The sequence below is a fragment of the Dermacentor variabilis genome, chromosome 5 (assembly GCF_050947875.1).
Source record: "Dermacentor variabilis isolate Ectoservices chromosome 5, ASM5094787v1, whole genome shotgun sequence".
NCBI classification, from domain to species: domain Eukaryota; kingdom Metazoa; phylum Arthropoda; class Arachnida; order Ixodida; family Ixodidae; genus Dermacentor; species Dermacentor variabilis.
In genome coordinates, this window is record NC_134572.1 from 136165077 (window position 1) to 136186824 (window position 21748).

Consider the following 21748-nt stretch of genomic DNA (forward strand, 5'->3'; position numbering starts at 1 on the left):
ACATTACACTTAACATGGTCTCCACTTCCCCATATAGTGTAAACTTGTTGATACCTATAGAGTTCTCTCGGGACACTGCGAAAACAAATTGAATAACGGCTTATATAATGCTTTCGAGCAGTACCTGTAGGCCTTCTTTGAAACACTGTAATTTATCCCCACATATATCGCTTCGTATGTTAATTGGCCATAATGCTCTCCACTTTTGCACCAAATTTAGTCTTCGCATGGGGTTACAGTTCTCTCAGCACTACGGGCTAAATTCTGCGCCTTTCGTAAAACGCACTTATAATGCCCCTGAGCGCTTGAACACGTAGTTTACTGCAAAAAAACATAATTATTCTAGAAGTTTTGTTCTTCGCTACATTCACCCCTAACCATCCTCCTATTATCGGCAAATATAAACAAAGTAACTTGTTTCGCTCACCGATGACATCGGGACAACCTATATAATACATACGTGTCTCGTGGAATGCATGAAGAGGTCGAAGAGAGTTCAGTTATGATTTCCAAACTTAATAATAAGACCAAAGCGTCACCACGCATTATGCTTAACGCAACCTTCGTTTTCTCCATATGTAAACTCTATGTGTCACGCACTTCTTTCGGCAAACTGGGAAGCTTAGTGAGTAATGACCGACTTAGGCTTTATTTAGCTAAGGCTCTTGGAAGTTTGCCCACACATTGCTCATAACATCCTCCTTATTTCCATGCAACGTTAACCTTGTGGCAGGTTTGGTTGTTTAAAGACAATGTGGGCAAACTTTCTACGCGGTTCGTGGAATACGGTCCTAAAGCTATCGAACGCTGTTGTAGCAATTAGTTACAAAGGATGTAATTAACCTACACAGCTCAAGGTTTTTGCGCTCGTCACTCATAACATGGCCCATATGCTCTCTAAATATGAAATCGCTGGTATTGTTGGGTCTCCCAGGTTAGTGGGGGAACTTTGTGCCTTTCGCACAACGTCTCTAAACAGGCAGAAAATGGGAGTTTAGAATTTTTCTTTGGTCCCTATTTAACGCAGATACTTCAAAATTTACCTACACATCACGCTCTACATGCATCATATTTGATATGAATACAAACGCAACCTAGCCTATTACTTTTTTTTAGGACAATGTGAAAACACGTGTATAATGTTTTAGAACGTTCCTAACCGCACCAGCATTGGCATCTCCTCTGTAATACATGAGCACCATTGCATTACTGAGCAAGCTCTCGCAAGGACATCCCAAAAAAGGTTATTGACATGCATCGGTCTTCCATACTTGCCAAGCAGCACTAGGACGTTCAGCATTGTTCAGTTCCGCAGTCCAAAAAGATGGCTTCCTGCAAAAACAGCAATGTCAGTACATTCGTCCGCCAATTTGGAGAAGCGAAAATTATAGTTACACTGTCCGGTTGCCTAATTAGTAGACATGCGTTGAATACATACCACCTTCAATTCTGCAATTTTAACGCGTTCAGCAGAGTAGTTGAATAAAAGGTTAAATAATAGACTAATTGAGTTAGACAAAAGCCGTCTTCATCGATTACTCCCGCTCTGAGCTCACTTATATATACTGCGATAGCAGCAGGTTGTCGCAGAGGACACAGTCATCTCGATAACGAATCTCTTTTGTGCCATGCACACAACTTTGTCTTCTTCCGCTACTATATTGCTTGCTGTGGCCTCCGGAATACATGCACAGCTGCCAGAAGTCTCAGAGTTGGCGGGGCGCACGAAACCTCGCACAAATTGGCAGGCAAACACTGCTTGATAGACTGCAGGGACGCCGTCTTTTTCGGAGAATTGGGAACCTCCTTGGGAATTGTTGATTCAATTCAATTCCTTTCATGTTTGTGCAAATTGGTCTCCATAATCTCTGAAAAAGTAGAGGATGTGCAAAAGAGATACCGAAACACGCGATCGTCGAAATAATCCTTTTTTGTTTTCTCCTCCGAAAAACTGTTTCGTACTATAGTGTTGGCGTTTCACAAGCCGCAGTTCCAAAGTACGTATTTGTTAGATGCATGCGGCTGTATGACTGAGTATTAGCGATGTGTGTATACTGGAACATCAGCTATTGTAGAGCTACTGTTTAATTCCCAAAGCAGTAAAGGGAGTGAGAAAAGAATGCTCAGTGGTTCTACAGTGGTTAGCGCTTCTGCCTCCCTACACAGTACATTGCCACAGACGTTTCAGTTCGATTCACAGTGATTTGCAGTTCTTTCTTTCTTTTTCGGCATAGAGCTAATATGAAATTAAGAATGAGATGGTGACCGGACAATCAACTACGGGCATAGCAAACACAGTGTTATGGGTTAAGCGTTGTCGCAGGAATAAGCCAATGACTACTGAAGAAATTTAACGTTCTCAGGCGAAAGTAAGCATTAAACATTACGTCGCTATGTTTCATTCTTTCTTGCACGTACACTTCTCCTCGGAATGCTTTCTCCAGCGCACGTAAAACGTCTTATCATCCTGCAAGGCAAGCCAGATTCGGTCTTTCATATACTTAATCCCGGAAAAAAATATAAAGAAACACGGCAGAAAGTAGAAAACACCGAAGAAAGGGAGCCCAGGGGGTGGATTTTGTTAATCATGACCATATAAAGCCAACAACCAATGAAGACAATTAAAAAAAAAATAGTTGCCAAGTGCAGCAAGTGCATTTTCTGTATATTACTTAAACCGTTTAAGTCTGGCAAGATTAACAGAATGTGCGTTTTGTGTTACGAAGTGATGTTACATTTCACTGCGAGACAAGGAAAAAAATAGAGATCTTGAAAGTATGAGCCAGGAACACCGACGACGTGCGGAAAGAGAACGAAGAGAAAGCGACGCCTTGCTATAAAACAGGCTGGCTTCCTGGCCAGGCGGCCGCGAACGAGACAGCAAGAGCAAAACGCGCAGAAAAATATATACGCGTGCGCAAAGTGCACACATTCATCTCTCTCGACACAACACTTGCTTCCCTCGAACTTCAGGAACAAAAGAGAGCTCGAGGGCTGCGCTCAAGGAAAGTCTAATAAACGGCCAAGAAGCGGGAAAAGCGCGGCGAACGAGGCAGCACAGAGGGAGGCACACACACACACATAGGGATAGAAGCGGGGATGGAGAAGGACTCGAGCGGGCGTGCTTCGCCTCCCGAGGTGCCACACGGGATATGCAATACAAGTACAGCGCGCCCGGCGCGCCAGCCGCTCGGGTCGTGACGTCGGTGAAGCGCGCTGCGGCGGCGGCGGCGGCGGCGACTGCGGTGGTGGCAGGGAATTGCCGCGCGCCAAAAGGAGCAAACCGGAGCAGCTCTCCCATTGGATTGTCCCTCGTAAATGTGAGCCGACTCGCGAGACGAGAAAATTGGCAGCGCCCGAGAACAAAGCCGAGGGTGTTGTAGGGAAACGGTGAGGGAAGACTTGTTCCCTTCTTGGAGCGATGGAGCGGGCATACAGGCAAAAGCAAACAGAGGCAGCGCTACAATTCGGCATAGACCGCGCGTTTTGTGGCACTGCGCAGACTCCTTGGGCGTGAGCTCCAAATGACCCCGAGGACCGTTGCTGCGGGATTTGCAGGGAGCGAAGTGGGGGGCACTCACTCTATGGTTCAACACGGAGGAAGAAAGAAGCGGGGAAATATCCATCTCGACGACCTCCCGGACACAAACGAAGACGCACATACACGGGTGCGAAGCCGGCTATGAAACGACTGCGGTCGATGTGCGCGCGTTTTTTGGTGTGCAAGACATGCGCGAAACAGCTAAGTTAACAAAACGAGCGTTCATATACGAAAAGAAGCGGACGGCGCGGTAAAACGTTCACACACATAGGGGCATGGGTCGGGATAACGACAGCGCAAGGAGGCGATGCGTATGGCGTGCGGAATCAGCCCCTTGTTGTCACCTCTTCCCGACCAGCAATGTCGTTTTCGCATAGTCTGACGCGGCATGCGCGGGCGGAACTGAAAGCGCATCTGGGCACCACCAGATGTGGAAGAATACTTTCTTCAGCTATACTATCGCAGCGGACGACTAATATATATAAAAGACATTACTAAAGCGACATCACTATAGCAATGCAGTCAAGGTATTTGATTTAATATATAACAAATGACGAAGGCAATGAAGTTGTGTTTCGTCGGACCTGGTGTGTCGAGCGAAGACGGCAGGCTTTCTTTGCGTTAGGCACCGTTACGCTTATGACCTTAGGTTAAATTATCCTTAGAGTGGATGACTTGAGATTATTTCGAATTGAAAGGCACTCCAGCATTTAAAAGATTCAACTTGTTTCAACATCGCGCAAGACCACTCTGCCTCGCCCTTGATCCCGACCATAGTGACCGGTGCGAGCGGCTTGTATAACAATCGATCCTTGCCTGGGAAGTTAAGAACAGTCTCACTTTCACTTCAACCAAGCTTCACGCCGAGCACGTAGGAGAGGGCCTTTTCGGACTGCTGCCCTGATCAATAACGCCGACGCAGCACTGCCGACAGAGATCCTTTCTTGCCGACCTTTACGGCCTGCGACGGTATCCGACGTCACATTTGTTTTGCTGGAATGCGCTCGATGACAGGGCAAAGAAAAGAGCCAGTTTTCTCCAACTCTGCTTGATGACACGAGGGACACGTCGTAAAGTGTATAAGGTGCACGCCGGCGAAATCCCAGACGCGAGGCGGCGGCCGCTATTCTGCTCGGTTGGCGCCACCACCGACTTCAGCGATACACCAGACACGCTCTACAGCCATAAATAAACATAACACACACACACACATACATACACGCAAAAAATAAAGCTGGGAACAAACTCCTTGGACCGCACGAATAGGATAGTATAACGTGTAGGGCCGGCTCCCTGTTTCTATGGCTTCGTCTCCGAGCCCGCGGCGTCGAAAATACAACGCACACAAGAGATCGCTGCGCGTGTGTGCGTGCATGGGTGTGCGTGTGTATCTGTGTGATAGACGCCACTCTGTTGGCACTGGGCGCCACGTCGCCAGGGAGCTGGCACCGTCGCTTCTCCCGTGCCTTGAAAGGACGCGCCGCCCGATCGAGCGTCTATGTACACGCGTCTCAGCCAGTTGGCACAGACACACGCACGCGTTGGAGACGAAAGGGATGCTCCGGCCTCTTTCGTCCTTGTCATTCCGTGGGAACATCGAAAGAGGAAAAGGGAAAATAGTACGAAACAAACAAGCGCCATCCGATGGCTCCCCGCCCCACCAATCACTCAAGAGCTTTTTTTTTTCTTTTTCACTTGGACGTCACGACTGCGAACTGTTCTATATACGAAAGCCTCTAATTTCTACAACACACCTTTGGTGTCCCAGTAGTTGAAAGTTCAGTTATTTGGCGTTGTCATCATTCCTGAGATGTGGACAATGGTCAAAAACAGGCGAGTGTAAAATGCACGCGGTTCTTCGCACTCTTGCCAAGTACGAAGAAGGCCATGAGAAATGGCGTTAGACAGTATATGAAGGAACATCGCTGACACTATTATTGTTCATGATGAATGTAAAAAGTGTTTTTTATATCCATGATAAACGTAATCGAATTAGCCCAACTTGGTGTACGTCATCGGCCCAATGCGAAAAACGGGTCACGCTGTATATGAACGTATCTCCGCGGACACGAAATACTTGGGATCAGTTAGTGGGTGCATTTTGATTCCAGAGATCTGTTATCTTCGGAGAATCTGTTCTCTTATTTACTAAAAGTGGAGCATGTATATACGGCTGGCTCTAGTATGTCATTCACACTCCCTGTTTAACAGATGGAGACGACACAACTATAGAAGTGGAAGCCGATTGTGGCGTCCCATTGTCTGAATTATTAGCGACGCCAATCAACGCGCAGGTGCTATAGCTGCGACGTCCGCAGTCTGAACTGGACATGAGAGTCCCTAAAGCCTTGACGCGTATCACAATACCCCACAGCCCTATAGCCCGTAAACGCTTCCTGAAGCCGCGTCCATGCATCCAATTTCTTTTCTCTTGTCCCGAAGGGTGGTGAAAGCGCACAGAAAGGTCGCTCGGGTCGGACACGCATATTTAGGCCACGCCATCTGCACAATGCAGGAAATGGATGGCGCCGCACGAATCTATCTTCGCAGCGAAGAAATTTTCACACGCACGGTAAGTGCGTGCATTGTGCGCTCGGAGACTCACAATCTCCGCGTGGCCGTACTCCACAGTGCAGAAGTTTAAGAGCGATAAACGACGGTTGTCGATACTAAATTACTGCAAATGCCATAGTCAGTGTCCTCTCGGAAAACATCCTAGGGTTTAACGTTCCTCCGTGAAGGCTGAACAACGAATAGCACATAGCATCGCCTTCGAGTAGAGCACATAGATGGTCGACGCGCCTATTTATTCGCGAAAATGCACCGGAAGACGCAAATGGGTCGGCAACATTGGCCACGCTTGCGCAGGTGTCGCCGATTCGGAAGCCCGTCCGGCATTCAGAGGGACAGTGACGGTCGTTCGCCAAGTTACCGACTAGAAGTTCGCTTGCTTGCTTGCTTGCTTGCTTGCTTGCTTGCTTGCTTGCTTGCCACTGATTCGGAGGTGCCCGAATGGGCTCCCATCGCAGCACCCATGGCGCGATCAATTGTGAACGCCCCGTCGACGAAACGAGGAGCGGACGACCATTCACACGCCCTTCCGAACCCCTTGGTGGCGAGGCCATCGTATGGGCGACAATTCTTTTGTGCCCCGGCCTGTCGCGAATGGTGACGTACAAAGAAGGCCCGCGCACAAACCCAGGCGCCACCCAAGGTTTCTGCCCATACGTGCATGCACATGGCGCGAGAACCCGGTCGACACCCGCGCTGCCTGCGTCTTACACGGGCTCGCACGGCGTGCCGCGAGCACACAGCGGCGTGGCTTCAAGTCTTTGTCGCGTATACGTACATTCGAGGCGTCCCTAAATAATAAAAAAAGTTTTCTTTTTTTTCCCTCCCGAGCTCCGCAGACTTTAAATCGAAAATTTACGACGCGCACACGGGCACCCTCGGGAGCCGCGGAGCGAGCGTTGCTCGGCGTGAGGATCGGATCAGACATCCCCCTTTGTACTCCGGCTCCGTTTGCCCCCTTATCTCTTGTGTTTTCTTCGTCTTGTTCTCCTTCTCTGGAAAGTATTATGCGGCCGCATGCTCGCGAGACGCTTGTAAGGCGCAGCTGAAAACGGGGATGTGTGCGCTCAGCGAAGTCCAGGGTGCATTCGAGAATGCCCGGAGTAGAAGAAAAATAAGAAACTTCTCTCTCTCTCTCTCGCTCTTTCTTTCTTTCTTGTCTTTTTTTTCTAAGTTTTTCGAGACGGATCGCGCACCCCGTGCACCGTCCCTGCGAAGGATCAGGGATTTCTTTACAACCTACCGCCCGCGAGTGCGCCGGTCTGGTTGGCCGAATCAGGTTGTGACCAAGGGCGTGATCCGAGGAGAAAAAAGAAAAGGAGAAGAAAAAGGGAGGGGGATGTGGCGGTATGCAGGGGAACGGGGGGAGGGGGGGGGTGGAATGGTTGGTTGTTGGGTGCAAGACGGTCCCAGCGTGCATGCAGATGCGCCAGAAGGCCGCATAGTATATACAGAGGAAAGTGGAGGTTAGGCGATGTCACCGGTGGCAAGTTTACGGCTACAGAGAGATCCTCGTGCTCGTATACATGTATATACGGCCGGCTCAGCTGTTGCTCCTTCCCATGGCGGCCACCGCATCGGAGAGAACGTACGAAGCCTCCTCCGCGGGGCGTTCAAGCTCCACCCCGTGCGCACCGGTTGCAGGAGACGCGGAAGGGTGCGACTTGAGAGAAGAAAAAAAAAGAGAGAAGGCCGCGAACCCGGACGCGTCCATAATCGGATTCGACGTCGCGAGGATAACCCGCCCCGCATAACGCGAGTCCGTGAAACGACGCGGTGCTACAGGAGTGAGACGGCCCTACACGGCTCGGGTTGAAGGCGAATAAAATCGGCGTAGAATCGAGTAGAACGGGAAAAAGAAGAAAAAAAAAAGAAAGAAGGAAATAAAGAGAAGCGCAAAGTGCGTTTACGCACGTGCTTGTGTTCTCAGCTAGCCTTCGATTTCGTTTTATTCGCCGAGATGAATATGAGAAATATGCGCGCCGGGCGGAATACAGGCGAGCTCGTTATATCCTTGCAGAAAGCGCTTTCGCATTGCACGTGCTCTGGCTGAATCGCTGGCGCCTTGGCTTTTGTTCCTCGAAAGAAAAGGAAGTACACACACAAAAAAAAAGAAAACACATGTGGCACCGCAAAGGCAAGAATAAAGGTCGAGTTAACCGGCGTCTGCACGATCTGATTTTTTTTTTTTTTTGAGGACCGTCAAATCTGAATGTGTGTTCAAAGGGAAAAAAAGGATAAGAAGGAGACATAACCCCTCTTTCTCTATATTTTATGCATGGGTTGAAATTTTTGCCGCAGATGCTGTTCCGTGTAAGTGCATATTTATGACTTTGGAAGCGCACGTTGTTCGTTTTATTACTCATCGAAGCACAAAAGCGTGACGTACACTTGCGCGCGATGTTCAGGGGACGTATTCTGAAACGTTCGCCGCCGCGAAAGTTTCGCCCTGGCCACGCCTCCGCCGTTGCGGCGCGCGCTGAATGGCTGCTTTGACAAAACCGGAAATTCACTTGCGCCACCTGGTAGTTCCTGTCTACGTCATTTTAACGTCATGGTGTCATTCGGTGCTCCGGACATATATTGAATAAGCGAACACGTCTTTTGGCGTTCGGTTGCTGGTGGAGTCTAGCAGGGTAGTTAGGTGGTAGCTTATAGTAGAGTTTTTGATGGCGTGGTGCATGTGTTGTTTCCAGGCGATTATTCATTGAAATATAACATTTCTCACTTTTTTTCTCTCATTTCCTTTACATAAAGCGACCGGAGCCAACCGTGGCCAGTGCCCAGAGCCGAGCGACGGCCTCTGCACTCGATTACAACACACCCGAGCCGTTCTACACTCGCCGGGCGCGATCTCTCGTGCGATGTGAAGCGTTCGAGAGCGCGCGCTGGTAGTGCACGCTGACGTCACGAGTGAGCAGGCGGTCGGCTTATCGAATGTGACGTTCGCGGCGGCGAAACTTTCGCGGCGGCGAACGTTTCAGAATACGTCCCCTGGATACGACCAGGAATCAAATTTGCACGCCCTCGTCATCTCCTTTTTGATCGCATATCGAAGCGCGGACGCTCGAGGCTGTAATCATGGGACTTCATTCAACGAGGTTTCCAGCACGCATGAAAGTGTGACAGATGTGTCCGTCGAAAGGGCGGGACAAAGTTTGGCCGCTCTTATTTCCGCGCTTATGTCAACGCCCGTTCTTCGCATCCGGTACTGCTGAGTCACGAACATGGGAGAAACCGGCAAAATTGATTCGCTAGGCAATGAAAGCTTGAAGCACTGAAGCCAGTGAAAACTTGAGCCGCAGCCATCTGCTGCTTATTCACATAGTGATGTCAAATTGTTCAATGTTAGAATACGTTGCACTATTCCAGTAATAATAGGACCAAAAATCAAACGCGGCTAAACCGTTATCATACTCGCAGTACGTTCTTGCTTCATTCAATAAGTTTAAGTTTACATGTGTAATAATGGCCATAAAAGGACAAACAAATTTGAGTCTTAATACGCACAATGGTATATGCTTGCTAAATGTTCTCCCGCTTCCGCATCAGTGTGCAATAATTCCGGGATCTGTGCGTTCAAAAGGTTACATATTGGATGACAAGGTCGCCGGACCTATTTAGCTTATTTATTATCATTTCGAACGCTTATAAAATCATAGTAAGTTAACGAGCAAAACCCAGATAAAGTGATGAATAGGAAAACACTGGTTATTCTGCTGGCATGTTTTCGTGATGGTTATCTTCACCTAAATCTATTCGTTAGCCGCGAGGCTGACTCTCCAATGAAGTTGTCTTATACTTCCTAAAGTATAACTTTCGAAATTTAAACTCAAGTTTAAGCCGAAGATTTTATTTGCCGTTTCTCCCGACGTTTGCGTGTGGAAACTAATGCTGTGTTGCCGAGTAAACAATTTGGGCCACTCCGTGTGCGTCACATTGCGCATTCATGGTCGACAAGCTATTTCTTTCTTTTACGTTTCTATTTATCTTCGTTGTACATATAATAACAATAATCACATCTATGCGCAATGTAGTGCGCCGTTTTCCTCCAATCTTTCGCTCTTACCTTTAAAACCAAGCTTCCTTTGCTTACCATTCCATTGTTTCACCTGAGCCGGTCGATCCGTGAGTCCGTCGCTGGTATGGTTCTCGCCGAGTATATTCGTATTCAGTTGAAAAAAATTAAAATAAATAAAGCGCGTTCCACAGCGGGATTTAAACCTCGGCCCCTCACAGTCCAGCAGCCGGATGCACTTTAATCGTTAGATCATAACTGCACTTTTTTATTTCTTATTAACACGGAATAAGACGTAGAGGTCTGCAAAGCTCTAGGCTCACGTTTACTTAATATGCACCCAATATGCACCATATATGCACCCTATGTGCACCCGATATGCACCCAATAAAAGTGTACACTGTGGTGGCTACCCTTGCCTCGCATGCACACAACGCACGTACCATGGTCAAGAAGCGGGTGGCACATATTGTGCCAACGCCAACTACATTTGACGTGATCGCCACGTGGTGATGATGATTGTGATTTCCACACTATGGCACCCACCCACAATGGGGTGTTGGCCAAGAAACGGGAGGTACGGTCGCGCGCAATACGAGCTGCAACACCGTGCACGGCGAAGCCGACATATGAAACATTGGTGTAATAATTGCCAATAATTGTAGTGGTGTTTAGTTCCCAAAGTATTCGTATGTCGGCGCCACCGCGGAGTAGAGTCTTGAGTAGAGCCTTTTGAACTCTAGCACCGCGTTCTTTTGAGATGACTGCCGTGCGTTAATGAAGATTATGATTTTCATACACACATATCCGTGACGGGGGACTTTCGAAAAGTAGGTGGTATAATTAAAATGCATGAGAAAATGAGAAACACAAGCCTATATAATATGTGTCCCATTGCGTAACGCGGTTACACGAAACCACATGCGCGCGCTAGTTTCCTTTGCGCGAAAGACGCGGGAATGAAGTGAACAATGTTTACAGCATTTCAATAACTGCTTCACGAGAGCTACGCTTGACATAGATTTTAACATGTGGTTTGAATGTCCAGAATGTTTATACGCCAGTATTTTTTATGTAGTTGCCCTTCATAGATAATAAGTTGCCCTTCATAGATTATAAGTTGCCCTTCATAGATTATAGATTAATATTTATGTCCGTAGTACTATAGACTGAGTTCACATGACTCTGTAATAACGCGTACCCTGTTCTTGCGATGTTGTACTTTGTTTTGTTTCTTCCGCACATGTGCCCTCTATATGTACCATTGGAGATAGGCCAAGAATTCGGAGGTTTGATGTTTTCTTTTGCACCTTAGAAAATTTCTGTGAATATAGTTGCTTCTGGCCGTCCGATTTATGGCTTGCCGTTCGAAGACGGAAAGTACAGTGTTTAGCGATTGAAACGCAATACTTGGAGCGCGTGGCTGCCAGTACTTCTTCTGCCACCTTCGGGCGCTGGGAGCTGCCATCAGCTGCTAGCTGATGCATTTTTATATCAAATGACAGCGAGAGCCTTTGTGATTCATTGTGACAGCATTCGGCCTCTCAGCGATCACCCGGCGATCACCGGGGGCTCATATTTAAAAGTGCTTTCCACCATTCGGTCCCAGTATAGCGTTTCAATCGCTGACCACAGTACGTATAGCCATCATCATCAACATGATCATCAATTCGTGCCGCGAGCTACGGATGAAGATGAGGACTGTGGCACGTCTCGTGCAAGAGCCGGTGCCGTGAGCTGAACCAGTTAGGTCACTTTGCCTCGATGCCGTCTCCACTTCAACGTTTGGACAGCCATCGTGTCCCTGTTTTGGGAGCTCTGCAATGCGCGATGTAACGGTGACACACCCACATCCGTCCACTCCGGCAGCCGACCGACACCTCAGATTTCGCTCGCCGCCAGGGGATTCGATCGCCAGGTTGTCGACGCTTATGAGGGACGTGCGGAGCACGCATTGAAGATCAACTCCTCGCTTCCAAGGAGGCCCTCGTAACAGGTGAGATCAAGGACATCCTGCATGCTGACCAGACGCGACTTTAAACAACCACTCTGATCTGACCTTGAAGCACGAAAATGCGTGCCCGCATAACGCTATCTTTCACGAGCTCCATAGTGTGCTGGCACTGTGTCAGATCGGCAACTACAATGAACAGAGTGGAGGGGTTCAAGTCAAGCGCGCTCATACTCGACCAGTCTGATCTGGAACGTGGAGCGCGCCGTATAGGTGCTGGAGCAGGTTGTGGATTACCTGGACCTCAAGCGAACTGCCTTGAAGCGAGAAAACGCTCGCCTGCATGGCGCTCTTTTATCAACGCAAAAATAGAACAGAGGGGCTGAAGCCCAGCACATTTATCCTCGAACAGACTGATCTGGAACTCGGAGTGCGCCATATAGGCGCTGGAGCAGGTTGTAGATGACCTGGACCTCAAGCGAACAGCCCTGAAGCGCGAAAATGCTCGCCTGCATGGTCCTTTCTTATCGACGCCAATAACAGACCGGAGGGGCTCAAGTCCAGCACACTCATCCTCGAACAGTCTGATCGGGGACTGGGAGTGCGCCATGTAGGCACTGGAGCAGGTTATGGATCACCTGGACCTCAAGCGAACTGCCTTGAAGCGCGAGAACGCTCGCCTGCATGGCCCTCTCTTATCAACGCCAAAAACAGACCGGAGGGGCTCAAGTCCAGCACACTCATCCTCGAACAGTCTGATCGGGGACTGGGAGTGCACCATGTAGGCACTGGAGCAGGTTGTGGATCACCTGGACCTCAAGCGAACTGCCTTGAAGCGCGAGAACGCTCGCCTGCATGGCCCTCTCTTATCAACGCCAAAAACAGACCGGAGGGGCTCAAGTCCAGCACACTCATCCTCGAACAGTCTGATCGGGGACTGGGAGTGCACCATGTAGGCACTGGAGCAGGTTGTGGATCACCTGGACCTCAAGCGAACTACCTTGAAGCGCGAGAACGCTCGCCTGCATGGCCCTCTCTTATCAACGCCAAAAACAGACCGGAGGGGCTCAAGTCCAGCACACTCATCCTCGAACAGTCTTATCGGGGACTGGGAGTGCACCATGTAGGCACTGGAGCAGGTTGTGGATCACCTGGACCTCAAGCGAACTGCCTTGAAGCGCGAGAACGCTCGCCTGCATGGCGCTCTCTTATAAACGCCAAAAACAGAGCAGAGGGGCTCAAGTCCAGCACACTCATCCTCGAACAGCCTGATCGGGGACTGGGAGTGCACCATGTAGGCACTGGAGCAGGTTGTGGATTACCTGGACCTCAAGCGAACTGCCTTGAAGCGCGAGAACGCTCGCCTGCATGGCCCTCTCTTATCAACGCCAAAAACAGAGCAGATGGGCTCAAGTCCAGCACACTCATCCTCGAACAGTCTGATTGGGGACTGGGAGTGCATCATGTAGGCACTGGAGCAGGTTGTGGATCACCTGGACTTCAAGCGAACTGCCTTGAAGCGCGAGAACGCTCGCCTGCATGGCCCTCTCTTATGAACGCCAAAAACAGACCGGAGGGGCTCAAGTCCAGCACACTCATCCTCGAACAGTCTGATCGGGGACTGGGAGTGCACCATGTAGGCACTGGAGCAGGTTGTGGATCACCTGGACCTCAAGCGAACTACCTTGAAGCGCGAGAACGCTCGCCTGCATGGCCCTCTCTTATCAACGCCAAAAACAGACCGGAGGGGCTCAAGTCCAGCACACTCATCCTCGAACAGTCTGATCGGGGACTGGGAGTGCACCATGTAGGCACTGGAGCAGGTTGTGGATCACCTGGACCTCAAGCGAACTGCCTTGAAGCGCGAGAACGCTCGCCTGCATGGCCCTCTCTTATCAACGCCAAAAACAGAGCAGATGGGCTCAAGTCCAGCACACTCATCCTCGAACAGTCTGATTGGGGACTGGGAGTGCATCATGTAGGCACTGGAGCAGGTTGTGGATCACCTGGACTTCAAGCGAACTGCCTTAAAGCGCGAGAACGCTCGCCTGCATGACCCTTTCCTATCAACGCCGAAAACAGACCGGAGGGGCTCAAGTCCAGCACACTCATCCTCGAACAGTCTGATCGGGGACTGGGAGTGCACCATGTAGGCACTGGAGCAGGTTGTGCATGACCTGGACCTCAAGCAAACTGCCTTGAAGCGGGAAAACCCACGCCTGCATGGCACTTTCTTATCAACGCCAAAAACAGAGCAGAGGGCATCGAGTCCAGCACACTCATCCTCGAACAGTCTGATCGGGAACTCGGAGCGTGCCATATAGGTGGTGAAGTAGGATGTGGATGACCTGGACTTCAAGCGAACTGCCTTGAGTCGAGAGAACGCACACCTGCATGGCGCTCTATTACCAAAGCGAAAAGATACTTACGCCGCGTCAGATCAGCAACGCGAACGGACAAAGTGGAGGCGCTCAAGTTCAGCGCACTTACCCTCGTACTCCTCCTCCACACAACAACCAGGATGGCCTCAGTTTAGCCCGTCAGCGCCTGTGGACACCGCCGTATTATTGAGATTAGTCAGTGGTGGATGAAGAATTCGATCCAGTCAAGGACATTCTGCATAGCAGTGACTGGAAATTCCAGCTTTGTCCCTGACTTTGCTGGCGCTGAAGTCCCGTGCACTCCTTCACACCACCCTACTCGGCGTCAAAACAAGAACAGACTCAGTTTGGTCTGTCAGTGCCTGTGGTCACCACCGATTTCTACATTCCAACGATTAAGGGGTAAACGACTTCGACTCTTTCCTCGAGTATCGGTTCCACGAAGCTGCAATCGGCATTTCGCATTCGGACTTCTACACGAATTTGGCAGGAGCAGCTCGACAATCAACGTAGGACGCTGTGCTGGCAATTCCAACTTTCCACCAGCCCGCATCCGACAGTGGCGCCAAGCGAAGCCCATCGCAGACGTTCACCCTGAAGATCCTGAACTCCGTGCTAAGCATTGATACACACTTCGAGGCTCCCAGAAATCACTGAACGACGTGGACTGAAGATTCAAAGCCAGCTGCAAACCTTTGGCTAAAATAAAACACACAGCCCAACTCGCCTTCCTCGCTTTTTCACTGTACAACTTTTAACGTGAAGCTTTCTTTGCCTCGGTAGAAAACTGCCGGAACGGAGCAACGAAAACGAAAAGGGCGCCAGCACTTTTTGAAGAAGAGAAAGCTGAGGCTGGACCGGGGCACGAGGCCCCGCACGCGTGTGGGGATCGAGAAATATAAACAGACGTGTCTCACCTTTGGGGAATCAGCCTTTTCGTTGTAGCATATTCACTTACTTTACACTGAGTTGACAACTTGGGGCACTGGGTATGTGCCACTGAGTACCTGCTCGAATGGACAACAAATGTAACTTGATGTGTAACTGTATATGATCTGAACTGAACTTGTGTCACTAGGTCGTCGTCGTAATCATCATCATCATCATCATCATCTTCTTCTTCTTCTCCTTCTTCTTCTTCTTCTTCTTCTTCTTCTTCTTCTTTATATCCACTGCAGGACGAAGGCATCTCCCACCAATCTCCAATTACACATGTCTCAGCGCCAATTAATTTTATCCTATCCCTGCAAATTTCCTAATTTAATCTCACCGGCCACGGCGGCCGCATTTCGATGGGGGCGAAATGCGAAAACACCCGTGTGCTTAGATTTAGGTGCACGTTAAAGAACCACAGGTGGTCAAAATTTCCGGAGTCCTCCACTACGGCGTGCCTCATAATCAGAAAGTGGTTTTGGCACGTAAAACCCCAACTATTATTATTAATTTAATCACACCGTCTTATTCTCTGCCACCATCGACTGCGCTTCCCTTCTCTTGGCACCCACTCTGTAGCTCTAACAGCCCACCAAGCATCTACTCTACGCATTATATGGCCTGCCCATGGCTCCATTTTTTCGTCCTAATGGCAACTTAAGTGTTGGCTGCCAAGTTTACTCTCTAATCCACCACCGTTGTCGTGCTGTCTCTTAACGTTACGCCTAATATATTTTGGTCCATAACTTCTGCTGAAGCTTCTTCGTCAACATCGAAGGTTATGCCACGTATGGAAGTACCGTGCGAATGCAATGATTATACATTCTTCTTTTCAAGGATAGCGGTAAGCTGCGGGTCTTGATTTGGTAATGGCTCCAACCCATCTTTATTCTTCTGTAAACTGTTTTCTCCTGATCAGGATTCCCTGTGAGCAATTGGCCAATGTAAACGTACTCTTGCGTCAGGCCTCAGGCCTCAGGCAACTCACCCTGTTGCACATTTCTGCAGGCTACGGAGACACTGTACGCGTGTATACCGATGGCTCCGTCACACCATATGCCTCCACTGCAGCCTTCGTCATTCCACGTATGATCATCGCTTGGCGGTTTAAACTAGCCCATAGCTCAACATCAACTGCCGCAGAACTTGTTGCTATCCGGGAGGCACTTCGATTTCTCTCCGAGGAGCCTCCTCACGCATGGACCATATTCTGCGATTGCAAGCCAACTCTTCAAACGATTGACTGTGTCCTCAGATGGGGCCCCATGGCTATAGAAATTACAGAACGCCTCGACCACGCAACTAGAAATGGCCACAATGCCACCTTTCAGTGGATGCCATCACACTGTGGCCTGATCGAGAACGAACAGGCAGACGCTAAAGCGAAAACTGCTTTAGATAATGCTTGTGAAGTACGCATTCCATTCTCACGAACAGACACAAACGCCCTACTTCGTCGCGTAAACCGCAACTCTACGTTGGAACAATGGACCCAACCAGATCGACGACACAAGCGATTACACAAATGGGACCAAGAAATGAAATTTCGTATGCCTCACAAGTTCAAAAGAAGCCAGACGAACATGGTGCACCGGATTCGCCTTGGTGTCACATTCACCAACCGTTAAATACATATGATAGGTGGCAGTGATACTAGCCCAAACTGTGAATGCTGTGAAGTGCCAGAAACACTTAAACATATATTTTGCGTGTGTCCCGCGTATGCGCAAGAACGACAGCAACTTGTCTCTTCCATTGCAAAGATCTATGAGAGACCGCTATCAGACGAGTTTCTTTTAGGTCCTTGGCCTAATGCAAACAGCGCAGCCCTAGTAACAAGAGCCGCTATAGCTTTTCTCCAAGCCACTGGGCTGAACGCACGGCTTTACAGATGCCACAACTCTGTGAATTTGTATACGCATCTCTTACTTATAGCATCATCATTCATCAGCCCTTTCCCTCCCCGTCCCTTTTCCCCAGTGTAGAGTAGCAGGCCAGAGCAAGTTATAGCTCAGGCCGACCTCTCTGCCTTACTGTAAATAAATTTCTCTCTCTCTCTCTCTAAACGTACTCTTGCAGAGATTATACAGGCTGACTACCAATCAAGAATTCTCGTTCCCTCGCCAGGCTTTGTCTTCTATACCTGAACACTGAATTCCACTTTTACACTTTGTCCGCTGAAGTACTCAATTATTTGTTACAAGTCATCACCAGCATGGCTGAAGAGGACAATGTCCTCTCCGAACAGTATCGGCTGCTGAGATATTCACCATTGATCGTCACTCCTAATCCTTCCCAGTTTAATAGCTTGAATAGTTTTTTTAAGCTTGCAGGGAATAGCACTGGACAGTTTCGATAAGTTTTTTCTCGCTTTTGTAATGAAGAAATAAGATAGCTATGGAGGTTTTATAGCTATTTGCTAAGGTATCCCCACAGGTTTCCAGTACTCCTTGACTACGTACCTGACTGCCTTGGTTATACGGCCATTGGGCATGTGCCCATTATTGGCCAATACTCCATAATGGGTAATAACCACTGTACTACTAGGGATATAGAAGCCTTAATGTGTTTAGATATGTGCCGCATTTCTCTGTTCCACGTACCTCTCATCAACATTATTCCCTCGATAAGTATCATACATCGCCGTCGTTCTCATAATAGAGACAGTTAATAGCTACAGGCGACGAAGCTGTGCTCGTCCCATACGCTATTGCTGCCACCTCGCTAACTCAAACAAGCTTCTCGTCATTTAGATTCCAACATCGCGTTGGATCTGCGTACACGAAAGCGAAGACACGCACAGGTCCTTCGATGCTGACCGACAAACTAGGGCCAATAAGCGCTCCTCCAGTTCTGCAAAAAAAGGGGGTGTTAGATTCCCATGCAAAATCTGTAAAGTTGCAGTCTTATAGGTATCTGTAAAGTACACTGACCTCTTAATTGAATAGCGCAGTATATTGAAAACAAAATTGAATTACTTCATTTTTGTTTGTTTGTTTTGGTCATTCGGTATGTGCCCCAGGGCGTGTGCCCAGTCATGTCCAGTCCTCAAGAATGGGTCAGTGTGACACGAGAACTACAGAATCTTTCAACGCAGCTGGAAAAACGACGACTCGATAGCAAACCGGCGAGTCACGCGAAGCCAGACGCAGTCGCAGAAGCGGACTCCTTTGTAAGCCTCAGCAAACCGATTGTAACTTCGGCTTCTTTGTGCAGCCATACATTAAGCTCGTTACGGAAAAATAATGCAGCAAAATACGGTGTAACGTTAATCTCATAACGGAAAGATAATGTAGTGAAGCGTAATGAACAATGCTTAAGAAGTGTCAATCTTAAAGCACGTAGTGTTCTGAACAAAAAAAATATTTACTTGAAATTAAATTATTGGTGCATGACCCGCACTTAAGAGTCATCACTGAAACTTGGTTGCAAAATGACATAAGCGAAGACTTGGTGTTTCCCTCTCATTATAAAGTTGTTCGAAAGGACAGGGCTGCAAGGGGCGGCGGCGCAGCAGTTCTCTTGACAGGCTCTATTGATTAATTGTGTTCTCGTTCACGACGTCGCAGATCTCGAATGTGTTTGCATGCAATTATCTTGTTGGGGTCATTATTTTATGCTTTATGCATGCTACAGGCCACAGGACGCTTCGCGTGACCACTTAATTCAACTACAGAGCCATCTGTGCCAATTTCAAAACGAAAAGGTTTTTTTTTTGGTGAAGATTTCAATCTACCAAGCATGAACTGGGATCGCTACTAAATAGGTAAAAAATCTAACAGCCGCGCGGATATCATGTTTGATATCATTCTCACGCATGATCTCATTCAAATTGTCAGCGAATCAACTCGTGTGCAAGGCTGTTCATACTCTATAGTAGACTTGGTCTTCATAAACCGTGATTATCCTGTGCATAACGCATTTATTGAGGAAGGCCTTTCAGATCAGATCATCACCTAGTTAGTGTTACACTACCTCTTGCCAGGAATGCTTGTCGTAATAAAAAAAGTTGACCGCTAGTGCTCTTTTAAGGATTATTCGCGGGCCACTGATATTTTAATTACACATTACATGGAAAGATGTTTATCTGATTTTGATGAAAGCAATGAGGTCATCAGCCTATATGGGCGCGCTTCATTCAGATGTGCTTATATTACATAAATGCCTTCGTGCCAACAAAGCACGAAAAAGTGAGTAAACGCACGCCTTGGATGACGCGCAAGATTATTCATCTTAAACGAAAAATGGAACCTGCAAAAAAAAAAGTTAATCGTCAGTCTTCTCTTATTCAAATGCTAGAAAGGGTACTTGAATGTGCAGTACATGAATCAAAAGACTGCTGCTTTAACACGACGTTTCCGAGTTTTTTGAAGAGTGACCAGAGTAAGTTTTGGAATTACGTGAGCGATGGAAAAAAAAATCTGTGACAGAAATATCGCTTGATGGGAACATGGTTACAAGTTCGGAAGTTATTGCACAGAAATTCAACGACTTTTTCCACAGTGTATTCTCTGAATAAAATTTAGTAGTGGCGAGAAACAAGGCGCATTTTCAACACTCAGACCCTAGCTTTATTAGCTACAGTGGTGTGTTCTCTTTCCTTCTGGAATCGAAGACTAAAAAATCACCTGGGCCTGAAAATTTACCGACTGTCTTTCTTTAGCACTATGCTAAAATCATTGGGAAGTATCTTGTTGTGCTCTTCCGTAAATCTTTGCTGTCATCAAACTTCCATTGGGCTGGAAGACGGCTCGAGTTATTCTCGTCTATAAAAAAGGTGACCGCTTACTAATACAAAACTACCGTCCTATATCTTTGACTTCTGCATGCTGTAAAATGCTAGCGCATATCATTGAAAAATACATAAATGAGTTCCTTGAACAACACTCCGTAATAAGTAACTGTCAGCATGGTTTTAGAAAGGGCTACTCGACAGTGACACAATTAGTTACGTTAGTCCATGCTTTTGCAACAACTGTCGATAATAATGATCAAATTGACGCTGTATTTATGGATTTTAGCAAAGCGCTTGATATAGTTAGGCATTCAAAACTAATACAAAATCTAAAAGACATTAGCCCTCCCGATATTTTCATTTCCTGGATTGCCGATTATCCAACTAACAGAGTGCAGTTTGTTTCAGTTGATGGCAACGACTCGAATTGTCTTTCAGTCACCGCAGGAGTACCCCAGGGAAGTGTCCAGGCGCCATTGCTTTTCAGCTGTATATTAATGATATTGTTACCGTCATTACACCAGGAACACAAATTCGTTTATTTGTAGATGATTGTTACTTCGTCAAATTACGTGCGCGGAAGATCAAAAACTAATTTAACGCGACTCTAGACAATGTGCTTGATTGATGCAGTGAATTTTCTACGACTGTTAACTCAGAAAAAAACTGTTTTTATTCTGATGAACTAGAAAAAGGATCCGTCAAACCATGCTTATCAACTAGAGTCATCAACACTAAAACAGGTTTATAGCTAAAGGTATTTAGGCGTAACGATAACTAACGATCTTACCTGGAACATGCATATGGAAAACATATGCTCGTCTTCATTCCGTAAGCTATGTTTTATAAAGCGCAAGCTTAGAGATGCCCCCGAATATTAAACTTTTAACATATTACACCTACATCAGACCGAAACTAGTATATGCATCTATAGTGTGGGACCCTTTTACTAAAGAAAAGATTAATAAACTTGAAAGAATTCAAAGAAAGGCTGTTAGGATTGTTTATTCAAAATTTAAAATAACGGATTCTCCTACCAAGCTTATGGCGACTAACAATATTGAAACACTTGAAGATCGAAGAAGGAAATCTCGGCTTTACTTCCTTCAGTTGCTACTGAATCGTAAACTCGCGGTGGACTCCTCCTTACTCTTATCCCCTCTATCTACCCGACATATCCGACACCATCACACGCTGTCACTAACGCCATATTTTGCGAAAATTAACTGCTATCAATTTTCTTTTTTCTCACGCATCATATCTGAATGGAACCATCTTAAAACTTCGTCGTAACTTTAATAACGCTTTTTATCTACCGCAATCTGTACTGTATTGCATTCCGTATTGTTATTCTTGTTCTCATTTACTATGTTTTGCCTGTCCTGCTTGGATCCTGTTGTGGTCTGCTGTACGCAGTAAATAAAAAAAATAAAACAATATGTGTTGTAATTGTCTGTGCGCGCAGCCGACACGATCATCTTCCCCCAACAAGTGTAATGAGTCGCCTTCGTCCTTGTTACATCGCAGCGGAGATGTCTCAGATTGTTCGTCAGCCTTGTTTGGTGCTTTTATTCCGGCATAGCTTGTACGCGCAAATAATGCTTGAACATAACCATTG

The 21748-nt window shown here is 47.5% G+C and overlaps 1 long non-coding RNA gene across 1 annotated transcript in view; it reads right to left on the reverse strand.

Moving 5' to 3' along the window:
* Positions 1–1270: 1270 nt before the first annotated feature.
* Positions 1271–21748, reverse strand: part of LOC142583178 (uncharacterized) — a 249000-nt gene continuing 228522 nt past the window's right edge. The window contains exon 3 of the long non-coding RNA XR_012828564.1: positions 1271–1332. This is a non-coding gene — a long non-coding RNA (uncharacterized LOC142583178). The remainder of the gene's footprint in view (positions 1333–21748) is intronic.